Source organism: Coenobita brevimanus, chromosome 23 (assembly GCF_032717465.1).
Source record: "Coenobita brevimanus isolate Jiangsu-jjx chromosome 23, ASM3271746v2, whole genome shotgun sequence".
In the NCBI taxonomy this organism is placed as follows: Eukaryota; Metazoa; Arthropoda; class Malacostraca; order Decapoda; family Coenobitidae; genus Coenobita; species Coenobita brevimanus.
The window spans coordinates 47,381,244-47,392,066 of NC_136976.1; the positions used below are offsets into that span (position 1 = coordinate 47,381,244).

General features: G+C 41.5%; 1 pseudogene; it reads right to left on the bottom strand.

The window, feature by feature from the left end:
- Positions 1-7,050: 7,050 nt before the first annotated feature.
- On the bottom strand, positions 7,051-7,168 carry LOC145393166 (5S ribosomal RNA; annotated as a pseudogene).
- Positions 7,169-10,823: the final 3,655 nt, after the last annotated feature.

Sequence of the window (10,823 nt, forward strand, 5' to 3'; positions counted from 1 at the left end):
CCTAACTTGAACGCGAAGAGCCAACCTTCGGATGCCTGGAAGTCTAGGGCGTCGTGAAGCCTTGCGAACTTCTCAGCAGCAGCCTTCAGCTCCGTGCCACGTGCCATCACACCAGCAGCACGTTGCTGTCGATACCAAATCAACGTGAAGCGGTCGACTTCTGCATACTGGGGAGTAAACATCATCTCCCTCTCCACGTTGTGTTTGCTTTTCGACGAGAAGTCAGCCGTGTACTGCATGAGTTTGTCGTGGGATCTCTTGATATCAAACAAAGTAGATCTGGCCAGGTTGAATTCACGAAGGATGAGTGAGGAAGACCATCCCACATCCACCTTGTCCAATATCTCCCTCTTCTTCTCCAGAGTCAAAACCACTCTCTTCCTCTTCTCAGGCGGCGGGGCCATCATCACACACATGAAGAAGAGGCACGAGAGCAGCAGAAGAGCCTGTAGCAGGTAAGGCACCACCACAAAAGCGAGAACGTGGGCGGCCATGACGACGAGCGTCCACACACAACGAGAGACGGGCGGTAAGTGGAGAGGATGCATGGGCCTCTAGCGGATGTCGGCAGAACGACACACCAAAACACAGCTAGCCCGCGCCATGCACGCCAACTTCAAATTACTGGTGGAAAAAAGTTGGATTTTTTCTAACTTTTTGCAGTTTTTGGCCCATTTTGGGAATATTGGATCCCGGGACGAAAACATCCGGTTATTGGGGATGTCCGGAAATTGGGCGTCCAGATATTATGGGGATTACTGTATATATACATATATATATAGGCATACCCCGGTTCAACAATCTAATTGGTTAGGTAAAACCCCATCATTAGGCAGGGTATCACATACTGGGGTACTTTAAACATGTACACTCGACCCTCAATTTCCCATTCCCCTATTTCCCTGTTTTCGGATCTCCCGGACACGGACTGAGACCGGACAATATCATAAAATGCCGGACAAATGCCAGTACAAGTCCGGGTTTCTCACAAAAGTCTGGTCATTATTCTCTCATATAAAACTATAGGCAGTCTGCTGCACAACACAGAATAATTTTAGCAAGGCTTTAACCCAAGAGGACAACAGGTTTGATGTAAGGAGGGAATCCGAGGCAGGCTGAGGCACCTAGTGTGCACCTCCTGCACCATCCGTCACACCACCTGACACACCACATTCCTCACCACTCTCACCACCAGCACTTTTAACACTTTCACTAGCTAATGCACTCACTTCATTCATAAACCCTTCAAAGTCTATTTCTGACACCTCAGACATTGCATCATCCTCTTCTAATGTTGAAGGGAGTGATTCCACACCTTCTTGAGGCCGCAGGTAACGGGTGATGAGGGTTTGCTTCCTTTTGTTAACCTCCTGGTTGTGCCTGTCTGTGTAGTAGCAAAAGGTTCTGTCCAATGAAGTCATCACTTCCTCCACTCGCAATTGACAGTGTTCGATGTCCTTGAATTCTTCCTTGAATTTATCTAGGGCACACAGTACCCGGCTGATCTCCATCATTGACAAGTCTCCACTCTCCATCACTGGTAGTGCTAACTGTTCTGCTGTGGTCTCCAGCTCTCAGCCCTGGATTTGGGCCACTCTTCGCTGCCGTCTCACCTATCACGAATGCAGTTCGCGTACTATTAAAAAATACAATAAAATTCGATAAGAAATAGGTCCTCGTGTACAATGAGATTCATGTACTATGAGCTCACATACTATGCGTACCTACTGTACTTAAGAGTTTGGTTAGGTTAAATAAGGAGGTTCGGTTAGGTTTGGTTAGGTTAAAGCTTGTATTTTTATTTTTTCAATGTTTTTCTGTGTGATTCATTTGAAACTGATATCTGTGTCATGGTGGATGATATCAATAATAGTGCCGTACAGAACATTGTTCAACACTTCAGTATAAAACTGTTATATACCATTGTGAGCCTGTGTGCTAAACAATGTTTCAATTACAATTGAAGCATAATTACTAGAACAACTATTTATAATTTTCAATTTTATTTAGTAATGAACAGTGCTCGGCAGGTGCGCAAACACCTGCGCAAAGCGCAATTGCACACCCTCGTGCTCCGATGATATCGTTTGAGCATTGCGCACCACATGAGACCATGTGCAATTTTGCTCTTGCGCACATGAAAAGGCAGGTGCGCAAGCAAACTTAATTGCGCTTGCACAACTAAATTTGCGCTTGCGCACCTGCCCTGTGGATTGCGCACTGCACAATCCAAGGGACACGTGGTCTTGGGAGCTTCCCGCATGGCTGGACAATGGACGGAGGAGGCTGGGGCGGGTCGCGAGGGTGGGTTGGTGAGGGGAGGCGGGAGGGAAGGGGGTAGTAGCATTTCTTAATATGCTTCAACAGAGATAATGTAGCTTTAATATTTTTTAAATTATTATTATTAGTAAATAATAATAAATATACGTTATTTATTAAGATTAGCATAGACAATTCCTTACAAAAACCATTAAAACATATTATTTAAATCAAATATTTTAAGAAAAGAGACAGTAGGTTAATTACATATGAGTCTGGGGGAAATAGCAGTCAGATAGATTATTTTCTGGTTAGGAGGGCCGATAGGAGGTTAGTGAGGGATGTTAAAGTTATAGGAAGTGAGGAGTGTGTGCAGCAGTACAAACTATTGACTTGTGATATGGTGCTTAAAGAACAAGTGATGAAAAAGAGGACTTATGTACCTAGGGGGAAAATATGGAAGCTGAAAAACCAAGTAGTAAGGGATGCCTTCTATAGTGAGTTGAGGAGAGTGGTGGCTGAACAGGGAGCCGTAGACAGAGGCGTTAATGAACAGTTCAGAGCCCTCAAGAACAATTTCTTGAGAGTTACTGATGTAACATGCGGCTGGACAAGAGGACCACCAAGACATAAAGTAACTTGGTGGTGGGATGAGGGTGTAGAAGCTGCAATTAAGGAGAAAAGAAGGCTTTTCCGGGAATGGAAGAAGGGCGGTAGCAAAGAGGAATATTTGGCTGCCAAGTGTAGGGCTAGAAGAGAGGTATACAGGGCAAAGTCTGAGTCACAGAGACAATTACTTGATAACCTAAATCATGGGGAAAGGAAAAATATATTTAGGGTGGCAGGTCAGGTGAAGAGGGATAATCGGGATATCATAGGTAAGCTGTGTGTGAAGAATGATGAAGGAAGGGTAATGGTGAACAGTGAGGATATTAAAGATGCATGGAAAGAGCATTATAACCGGTTGTTGAATGAGGAGTTTGACTGGGACAGGGAAGGTTTGGAGCCAGCAGATCCAGTGTCTGGCCCTTGGCCTTTGATTGATACTGCTACTGTGAGTGAGGCAATAGGCAGGATGAGGGTGAGGAAGGCAGCAGGTGTGTCTGGGTTGACTGCCGAAATGTTGAAGGCCTCAGGCGATATAGAGGTGAGTTTAGTCACTGACCTGATAAATAGGATTATTTATGAATGTGTTGTCCCAGATGATTGGCTGAAGAGTGTAATTGTAAATGTGTATAAAGGGAAGGGTGATGCCCTGGAAAGAGAAAATTATAGAGGTATAAAGCTTTTAGATCAGATAATGAAGGTAATGGAGAGAGTTTTAGAAGGTATGATTAGAGAAAGAGTGAATATTGATGAGATGCAGTTTGGGTTTATGCCAGGTAGGGGGACCACTGATGCCATATTCATTGTTTGACAGCTTCAGGAAAAATATATTGGTAGGAGAAGGGATCTTTATTTTGTTTTTGTTGATTTGGAAAAGGCCTTTGACAGAGTCCCTAGAGAGGTGGTGAAGTGGGCAATGAGAAAGCTTGGCTTGGAGGAGTGGCTGGTTAGGGTGGTTATGGCCATGTATCTGGGTGCTCACACCCAGGTGAAAGTGAATGGAGATTTGAGTGATGAGTTTTCTGTGAATGTTGGTGTGCATCAGGGGTCAGTCTTGAGTCCCATGTTGTTTATCATGGTACTTGAAGCCCTTTCACGTGACTTTAGAAACGGACTCCCGTGGGAGTTGTTGTATGCTGATGATTTGATGTTGATTGCAGAGAATGAAAGGGAGGCGGAGGAAAGGTTTAGGAAGTGGAGAGATGGTATGGGGCAAAAGGGTTTAAGGGTAAATACAGATAAAACAAAAGTGATGATATCTAGGGTTGGTGGCGGTACTGTCAAAGACGAGGGAGAGTGGCCATGTGTAGTTTGCCACAAGGGCGTGGGAAGTAATTCCATCTTGTGCAGTGTGTGTGATAAATGGGTGCATAAGAGATGTAGTGGTATCAGAGGTAGACTGCGAGATAATGCTGATTTTATGTGTATGGCATGCCGGGGTGAGCAGGTGGAGATTGTCTGACGTGAAAGGATTGAACCTGCTGGTGAATCTCTTGAGTGTGTGGAAGAGTTTTGTTATTTGGGAGACATGTTGTGTGCTGAAGGTGGGGCTGAAGCTAGCTCTGTGGCTAGGGTGAGAAGTGGTTAGAAGAAGTTCAGGGAGCTCTTGCCTCTCCTGACATTGAGAGGGCTCTCCCTACGTGCTAAGGGGTCTTTGTATGCAGCATGTGTTAGGAGTGAAATGCTGTATGGCAGTGAGACCTGGGCAGTGAAGGAGGAAGACATTCGCCGGCTCAGACGTACAGAAATGACAATGATTAGGTGGATGTGCAGTGCGTCCCTGCATCCAAGGCCTGGAGAGGCTGGGTTTACAATGGAAGAGTTGAGAGGTACGATGGGACTGGAGTGTATTGGTGTTGTGATGAGGAGAGGTAGATTGAGGTGGTTTGGACATGTGGAGAGGATGGGGGATGATAATTGGGTGAGGAAGGTGAGAAGTGTTAATATTGGGGGTGGGGTTATGAGGGACAGACCGAGAAAGACATGGGACGAGGTCATAAAGTGTGACCTTAGGGTTAAGGGACTGAACAGGGAGGCTGCAATGGATCGTGCAGTGTGGAGAGCCGCCATTAGGTGACCAAGGCCGACACATGCAAGCATGTTGGAGCCTTTAAAAACGAAACGAAATATCCACAGCCTAATAATTTATTAGGCTGTGGATATTTGATTTAAATACTCTGTTTTCATTATTTTTTATTTTTTGTAACGAATTACATATGCTATTGTATATCTGTATTGAATTATTAAATAAATTGTCTTAACAAGACAAGGGAGAGAGAGAGATAAAGAGCATTATTCTGAGTGAGTGAGAGAGAGAGAGAGAGAGAGAGAGAGAGAGAATACGGGAATGGCAAAGGAGCGTCCCTTTGAGTGAGGAGATAAGGCATAACCTTCGTCCCTCTTCTCTCTCTTTTATTCTCCATTCCTTCCCTCCTCTCTCTCTTATTCTCCATTCCCTCCCTCCTCTGTCGGGGAGAGAGAGAGAGAGAGAGTTGATGATACAGTAATCACGTGATCTTTGCGAATGCCTTGGTAAATATAGGCTGTTTTTCCCGGACAATGACCTACTGTACCTCAGTCACCGCGGGTGGTGGGCAGATTGCTAATTTAGTAATTTATTTAATTATACAAATATATATTTTACAGTAAATCCCACAAATATATGCAAATGATTTGTGCTAGCACTTTGCGACACTGCACGTGCTAAATATTAGATTTCTTAATATGCTTCAACAGAGATAATGTATTTTTAATATTTTTTAAATTATTATCATTAGTAAATAATAATAATTATACATTATTTATTAAGATTAGCATATGCAATTCCTTAGAAAAACCATTAAAACATATTATTTAAATCAAATATCAACGGCCTAATAATTTATTAGGCTGTGGATATTTGATTTAAATACTCTGTTTTCATGATTTTTTATTTTTTGTAATGAATTACATATGCTATTGTATATCTGTATTGAATTATTAAATAAATTGTCTTGACAAGAGAGAGAAAGAGCATTATTCTGAGAGAGAGAGAGGGAGAGAGAGAGAGAGAATACGGGAATGGCAAAGAAGCGTCCCTTTGAGTGAGGAGATACGGATAAACTTCGTCCTTCTTCTCTCTCTTATTCTCCATTCCTTCCCTCATCTCTCTCTTATTCTCCATTCCCTCCCTCCTCTGTCAGAGAGAGAGAGAGAGAGAGAGAGAGAGAGAGAGAGAGAGAGAGTTGATGATACAGTAATCACGTGATCTTTGCCAATGCCTTGGTAAATATAGGCTGTTTTTCCCGGACAATGACCTACTGTACCTCAGTCACCGCGAGTGGTGGGCAGGTTGCTAATTTAGTAATTTATTTAATTATACAAATATATATTTTACAGTAATTCCCACAAATATATGCAAATGATTTGCACTAGCGCTTTGTGACATTGCAAAAGCTAAATATTAGAACGCGCACTTGCGCAAATTACAAATAATAGATAATAATATAAATAAATAAAAGTAAGTAGTTATGCTGTTTTATTTAAGTATCTCAATATTTTTCATTAATTCCCAAAAATATATGCAAATGGTTTGCACTTGTGCTTTGCGACACTGCACAAGCTATATATTTGTCAGATTGAGCATTTGCGCTTGCGCAAGGTAGTGAACTGTGGATTGCGCTTTGCGCTTGCGCAAGGTCCTTCTTCGTTTGCGCTGCCCACCACTGATAATGAATGTTGCTCCACGGAAAGCAAAACTGTCAATACATGCTCCAATTAAATGTATATTTTCAACTTAGGACAAAAATAATTACAAATAAGAGGATAAAAAATGTACTTACATCTACAGCCCCCTATATTTATCTTTTACCAGGCATGCAGCTACTAGTCCCCTATATTTATCTTTTACCAGGTATGTAGCTACTAAGATTTTTTTTTTTTAATATAAAATGTAAAATCATTAAAACTATATTGTTGAAGTCTTTTAGTTTTATGTTGTGGTACTCATCAGTATGAAATAAATGACTTTAATTTAAATTTGTGCCAATGTTATGTTTTAGTTGTAATGTAAAAGCTAACTTTTTTTCATTCATTCATTGCCAGACGCCATGTATCCCAGACGGGGTGGCTAAGGGCTTAGAGTTAATTGTTTTTTTACAGGGAGGGGCACTAATCCTCCACCAACCCCACTTGACACGTAGGGATGCCAACAGCATCTGGTGTTTCCAGGCGGTCACCCATCCAAGTACTAACCAGACCCAACGTTGCTTAACTTCGATGATCGGACGGGAAGCGGTGTACTCAACGTGGATTGACAGTTTTGGCCTATACTGTACTATCAATTGTACATTTTATGTAAAACTACTTTAAACACACAGTATTTAGGCTATGTGTATGTATAATTACTGAAATTTCCATCCATCATCCAATCCTACGTTGTCCCATGAGGAGCGTAGAAGCCTGGGGCTAGGCAGTTGGTCCTGACATTTAAGTTTCCAAAACAAGTAAATTTTTTGGTAAATTTCCAGAATTACACCCAACTCACCTTGAAGCTTAACATTTTCAAGTTTTTAATGTTTTATAGCGTGATTAATCTGAATCTGATATTCATTACTGTCCTTTTAATTATTCTAAATCAAGCTAACCCAACCAACCTATCCTAACCTAACCTAAGATAGGACCAAACTTAAAGAAGAGAGGATAACTGCAGTAGGCCAACAGACCCATGCTAGACAGCCCCCACAAGTGTGTGACTAATTTACCTGGCCTAATAGCCCATGCAGGCCCATGCTAGGCATCTTTCACAGCAAGAATGACAAATTTTGTATGCAACCCATATCTGTCATACACTTATCTAGCCTATGCTTGAAACTTTCTAAATAGGGGGCAGCAACTAAGGTACATCACTGGGAAACCTATTCCATTCCTCAACTACTCGATTCCGAGTCGATGTGTATAATCCCTCCTCCCTTGGCCCCGAGTTGATAACTGACTGATTACCAAGACAATTTACAAGTACCATATATCAATTCCAGCTATCTACATTGTGCATATACAATATGACATGTCTGTTTACTTTGAAGGATGCCCCGGTGAACTTTTATGGAGTGTTTGCCAAATAGTGATAGAGATCGCCATATCTGAGATCTGGTTTCAGTCTCCAATCCTTGAACCTGGCTAATTTCTCCCTAGATATGGTGTAAGGATCTAGTCCCAAACAATTTATCTTGCTCCTGTACAGATCTTGGTGGTGTTGATTCAGATTTTTGCATATATCTGATGGGTTCATCTCTGACAGCTCTGTCTGGACAGTCATTACCACGAGGAGTTTGCCGTCCAATATGGAGTCATAAACAAAACCACGTGATTTCTGTTACGTCACTGGAAAAGGTCTATATTTTATATGTTAAATCAGCCCCAATATGCAATATCCCACCCAGCAATGGGGTTTTTCTTAACGCATCCCATCGTTAAACTGGGGCTGACCTGTATTACCTTCAGTACAACCGATATTCATATCTCTAAAAGTATTGAAATTCTCATGTTTCACCTATCAATACCCTCAGCTGGACATATCACGTTAGATCACTTGCTCAAACCAGCTCAAAGAAACTTGGATTACTGTACAGAATCTGTAACTTTTTCACTGACAAGCAGTTAGCTATAATTAAAAGTCATGTGTGCTTGCTAAACTTGAATATTGCTCACCCTTGTGGAGTGGATGTGGAGAGGTTGCACTAAAACAAATGGATAAAATTCAGAACTAATTTCTATCTATCTATCTATTGCCAGACGCCTCAATCCCGTTTGGGGTGGCCACAAACAAATCGCCTCCAAGTCGCCCTGTCCCCCGCCATTTCACTCCCCTGCTCCCAACTCACACCCCCCTCTCTCATATACCTCTCCACCCCATCTCTCCATCTCATCCTCGGCCTCCCCCTCCCTCTTTCCCCCTCCAACTCACTCACATACACTCTCTTCGTCAGTCTTTGACTAATTTACAAGAATTAATAATAACTCTGTTACCCAGTAATTACAAATGAACTACCCCTCCCCCCTTGTGAGTTAAATGGAATGTTGCCTCCCTTGTATTCTGTTACAGATACTTTTATGGCAAATGCTCAGACAACGCTGCATTCATTGTGCCACCTCTCCACGCCTTCTCCCGTGCTACATGGGCATCTGACAGTGCTCATGACTTGACTGTCACACTGCCATATTGCAGAACTTCTGCCTATCAGAATTTATAGCTTCCCAGAACTGCTTCTCTTTGGAACTTGCTTCCCCAGATTAGTTTCCCCCAAACTTCAACCTACAGCAGTTAAAGTCCAACTGTTGCAGTTTTTTATTTATTTATTTATTTTTAATGAACAAAGGACACCTGTAATCTGGTGTATGAATATTTTTGTTTCCTTTGTCTGCCCTGTAATCTGGTGTATGGATATTTTTCCCTTTGTCTGTTCATCTTCTAGAAAAAAACAATAATCCAATGGTCCCTTTCTGATCACTGTCATTTCTGTACATTCAAGCCTATCAGTATACAATTATTTTACTGCCCAGGTCTCACTACCATACAGCACTACACTCTTGACACAGGCCACATATAAAGATCCCTTAGCATGGGAGAAGAGCTCTCTCAATGCCATGAGAGGCAACAGATCCTTCAATTTCCAACCACCCCTTACCCACAGACCCAGCTCCAGCCCTACCTCCAGCACACTACATGTCCCTAAATAACAAAACTCTTCCACACATTCAAGAGACTCACCAGTAAGACTAATTCTTTCACAGGTGACACTCTCTAGCAGTCTACCTTTAATATCACTACATTTCTTATGTCCCCATTTATCACAAATACTGCACAAGATAGTTATTTAGTTAGTTCATTAAAAAAAAAAAAAATCCTGAGAACTGATGATATGAAATGTATGTACTTAGGTACATAATTTTAACATCAACAGTTTGCATCATTTAATATACAAGAAGATATTAATATGTAATACAGAAAGATGTACCAAGCCACAAGTGTCATTTACAATGCAATGGTCCTATCACGTATGTTCCTTCCTTCTTCCAGTTCATGGAATGGATGGTAAAATAAATCACACAGTATGTAACAAATGAAGATCAGGTAAGAACCTAATTCACCTCTGAATAAGAAAGTGATGTCAAGAGCTTAACTCTTTATGCATGATGTTATATCTTTAGTTTTATTCTTGCTATGACCAGATGATTTTACTCTATTTAGAACACCCTCATATTGAAGGGGTTTAATGAAGGCCGTATCATTAACCAGTTCAGTCCCCCCCTCCTCCCCTGAAGTGAAAAAAATATTCAGGATGGAAAGAATAATATGTGATTACACCACCAGGGAGAAGGAAGTACTGCACTTTACCCATGTGATTACACCACCAGGGAGAAGGAAGTACTGCACTTTACCCAAGCTCATTACTCCACTCACACTTTAAACTCCCCCCCACCCTCCAAACATTGTATAAATCAAGGCACATCATAAAAATCAAACCTTGATCACTAGCCACAATGGTCTACTGCTCTATGAACCATATGCACATCCACCTGTAATGAAAGGAAATGAAAAGCAGCTATGCTTTCTGCTAACTTGGGGAACGCAGCCCATGAAATGCAGATACAAATGTCAGGTGGTGATATTTGGTAAATAATGAATTTCAGACAAATAAGGCAATGACAAGCTTCAATAGTGCACTACTCTTACAAATCTGATACCAATGCAGATATGAAAACTAACTCCAATGAGCTCATTAGTAAAGTAACAATCTGACTGTTGTAAGGGACTACCATATTGAAGACAAGTTTACGTAAATGCAAAATAGCCAGACGAAAGTATTCATTCATGTGTGTGATATTTTTTTATCAACAAGTATTTTATGGACCCGAGTGGCCTATGTTCTTCCCAAATCTCATGAGCTCACCCAATATACTGAATAGTCGTGAGTGTT